Consider the following 4,383-nt stretch of genomic DNA (forward strand, 5'->3'; position numbering starts at 1 on the left):
AAAAAAAAACAATTCTGTTCTCATACATTCATGTTGTTTGGTACCAGTAGAAATCTAAGAATAAACTTAAGTAGATATATGTAACTCAGTTTACTAAGTAAATTTAGTTGATTGAATTGTTTTTACAATGTACTAGCATTGTGTTTCTTTCCTTCCCTTTTCTGAATGCTCCACCTGTGTTAACAGATCACAGTGAAAAGTAGAAAGGGAGGTAGATGTCCATTATGTTATTTGAATTGAAGAGGCTATTAGATCCCACTAACTATTATGGTGTAAGTACTGTGGGAGCAAAACAAAAAATCTGTTTTCCTGTAAAAGATTCTTTCTTCTTGCAAATTCTGTAACTGTTATTACTGCAAACTGTTATTGCAAATCTGTCAAAAGAGAAGGACAGAGGAATTGGATGACCTAGAATTAATTTCTGTTAAGGCCAGACTGGGCCAGATGGTGGTCAGAACGCCAGAGTTGTTTGGACAGTGCTGCACTCTGCGTTGTACTTGAATTATCCTTTGGATGTGAGATGTGGTTGTTGAAGTTCATAGTACAAATGCATCTCTTTTGTGTGGCTGTAGCAGGGTGGTAAAAAGTAAACTTATAAGAAATGAATATTAATACACATTGTTTTTATTTGGAAGATAATTATTCTCTGATTAGCCTTCCTGCTTTTTTTGATAACCATTTTGATAAAATAGAGAATTGATTTTGCATGGAATACTTCCTAGCCCCTAGCAAAGTTATTTTCCAAGCGCTATCATCTGAAATATCAGGAAAGTAACACTCAGTTTTCCCACAGTAATTACAATGCCTCATTCAAAAGCTTAGATAAAATATAGTCTTCAGGTGAGATGCTTTCTGAGAGCTGTTGCAATACCTTTAATTGAGTGTGGAGTAGAAAGTAATGTTTGAAGCCTTTCATTTTCTTCAGTATTGGCTAAAAATAATATATTTGAGCTATAGAAGAACAAAAATAGGTTTGCGTTATAAGTAGACAAGACTCGAGCTGGGCATAAAAAGTAATAGAATGTACTCTGCAGTAGTATTACTAATCCTGATTCTCCAACCTCAACCTGTATTCAATTATAGCAGCTTTTGAGAAATAATTTTGAAAGTTTTTTTTTCTGTTGATAGTACTATAGTGAGCATATCCCTTCCTTCAGAACAGGACAGATTTTTTCATATTGTCTAATTGTTGTCTTACCTAACAGCAAAACTGATAAACAAGGGAAAAAGTGTAATTCAGGATAATCAAATATATAAATATATATAGATTTTTGATCTGTAATTGTGATAAGTTACATCCTTGTATCAAACATTATTGGACAACATATTATGTTTTGTATTTATTTGAGCACTTACATTGATTGATAGAGATTAAGTAAGGCTGCATATAGTTGAGGGTACCTTTTACTGACTCCATGAAAATTCAATCGGTCAAAGGTCTTCTGGTTCTCTCTATTTCAGTTCTACAGCTAATCCCTGAAAATTTACTGCAAAGTAAATAATGCAGGTTGAGAGATACATGGAGGTAGAGAAATGAATTCAGAGCTGTGGAGGATGTCACAAGAATCTGAGTAAATCTGAAAGCTACTTCTCAATATAACCAGGGATGACCACTGGCCCTGGGGGTTGAGGGCGTTTGTGCAGTTTAAAAGACTATTTCATTATTGAATGTGTAGTTAAATATCCTCACTGCTGTGTGTCTTCATATTTGATAATGTTTGTAACTCCACTCTGCTTGCTTAGGTGGGATTATGGCCTTTCAGTCTCTGCTTGAGTGAGTTCTCTGTGGTGACAAAGGGGCAGCTTCTGCTTCATGCTTCTGGATACCAAAAATATAATACTTGTATTCAGCCACTGAGTAAAGTTGCCACTGGTGATGTTAATAAATACAAGAAATGGGAGTCATTTTGAAAGCAAACAGTTTACAAAAGCTGCCTGCAGTTTGGAAATCTTCCACAAAAGATCCTGATTACTAAACCAGAATGATGTAATGGTCTATTGCTTACAAGAGCTCTCACAATAGAAAAACCTAAAAAAATCAATACCTGTTTTCAGTACAGTCAAAACTTGATATATTTCATTTCAGTGAACAGTGGTAGATTTTCTTATATAAAGAAAGCAAGCAATTTCTCACGCCAAGACTAAGTAATTTTTGTTTGCCTTTGTTGCAGTACAACAGATTAAAAACCCTGAAGTAGATAGTATAATGTGGGTGCAAGTGACAGAAAGGAGCCACAAATCTGAGTTAACGTGTGAGTCCAGAATAGGCTTCCCAGCTTCCAAGGGGCTGTGAAAGGGGTAGATTCATGTGAATAATAGTAATGATAATGATAAAAATAGTGAAAACTGTAATAACAGAAAGCTACGTCTTACAAAATGGTGCAGTGCATGACAGCACATTTCTACAACTTCAGGGTGTATCAGCCAGGAGAGTGTGTTGCAGCCAGGCAGATGATCAATATTTGGTTTAGCATTTATTTAACTTTAATTTATTCATTATAGTTTTATTCCTTCTTCTGTTTTCATTCTTATTTAAATGAAGCTGTAAGCTGTTACATAAAGCACTTGTCTCACACTAGTGAGAGCTGGGGTATGGGCTGGTTAAGTGAAAAACAGCCAAAATGCATGGGTTTTTGTAGTAGTTTCTCTGTTATCCTGGACAGTACTCCTTAATTTTGGTCCAGCTAAAATAGGAAGTCTGTCACATATTTTGTGTACAGAGTAATACGGTGTGAGAGCGTGTCTCACCTAGATGAGGAGAATGACCACTATGGTTAAAGAGGTTGAGGCGTTCTCTGCCGCTTCTGAAATTTCTCAAAGCAGTTTGTTAGGGCTAGCTATTAGGAAATATATTTTGATGTATATTGAAATAAACAGGAGTAGGCTTTAATACATTTAATGAAATGGATTTCCTTCTGTTTTATGAGTGAAATTTTTCCCCAGTACCAACCTAACACAGGTTTGAAGCTTCAGTATTTATAGTTCATTGCTCACTCTGCTCTCTATAAATTCTCACTCTGTCCAAATTCTCTAAATTTGTCATAGTTGTTTAATGCCTCAGGGGTCATAAAGATGAATTAACTAACTAGTTAAGTAGGTTGAGATATCAGCATAAAAGACATTGTAAAACTGGAGTTATACGTATTACTGTAAAATTGCATAGGCTGTAAGGTGGAACTTTTATTGGACAATATATTGCTCAATGAACTTTCCATTTGAGTTGTCACTAAAAAGTTGTTTTTAGTGGGTCATTATACACCAACAAACCTGAGCTCTGAGGAAAGCATAAAAGCATATCTTTGCAATTCAAATGAAGAGTATCGTGTTTATAGTTTCATTATTAATTTATTGCTGTATGACTTTTGCTATTTGTAAATGTCAAATACGGAGAAGAGTGCTTTGATTTAACCTTCCCTGTTATAAAATAAAAGCTTTATTTCCACTGTCATTTAGGAAACATCTCCTGTCTCAGCGTAAAATAGAATAGAACTTCTCTCAATAGAGAGTAATCTTGATGTGAGTGGAAATGGATAAGGATGGTGTTTTTTCTTTTAAAGTTGATTTCATACGCGCAAGACATACAAGCACGCAGTGTTCCTAACTGAGCTTAATCAGGAGATGCTTCAGATGTGCAATGATCTTATTCTCCTTTTGTTCACTTTCTCCTGCTCTCTTTGGAAAGTAGGCAATTCATGCAACAGGCTTTATGCAACATACTGTTCTAAAGAAGGAAAACGTATTTCTGTATCTCAATGTGTTACATGCATCCTGTCAACAGCATACATTTTTGTTGCTTTTCATCAAAACCAATTGAAAAACCGAAGTTCTCACAATAGACCCATCATGAACGCCAGGAAAAGAAGTCTGTCTTTAAGCTGTGACTACACCCAGATAGAACAGGTTGCATCCATCTCTACTGTCGAATTTTCCTTTTTCTGAGTAACAATTTTCTTCATTTCACACATACCTTTAAACATTCTATGGGGAAAGAATGCTCTCCTTAAGGGTATATTTGGCCCTACGTACTCTAACCGAGAGTTCAGGTGAAAGTATTTGTTAGTGTCAGAAACAACATCTAACTGCTCCAGCTAGTTCTGGTTATTTCTGACTATATTTGACAAAAAATATTCTCAGTTCTAACTGGATGAGAATGAATTGTTTTGAGGAATTGTTTATTTCTGTATTAATTTTTTTTTTTTCCATGAAGCATTGCTGAAACCTATTAGATGACTATTTGTCATTGTTGGTTTGATCTTTCCGTTATATAACTGGAGGGAAGATAAGGTGTGCTTTAAGCTTGTCAAAATAAAGAATACCAACAACGTCATTTTTATGTTCTCTGAGCAAATATTTCTTGGAATGTTTCTTGTTGTGTTTTTTTTT

This window comes from Meleagris gallopavo, chromosome 11 (assembly GCF_000146605.3).
Source record: "Meleagris gallopavo isolate NT-WF06-2002-E0010 breed Aviagen turkey brand Nicholas breeding stock chromosome 11, Turkey_5.1, whole genome shotgun sequence".
Taxonomy (NCBI): domain Eukaryota; kingdom Metazoa; phylum Chordata; class Aves; order Galliformes; family Phasianidae; genus Meleagris; species Meleagris gallopavo.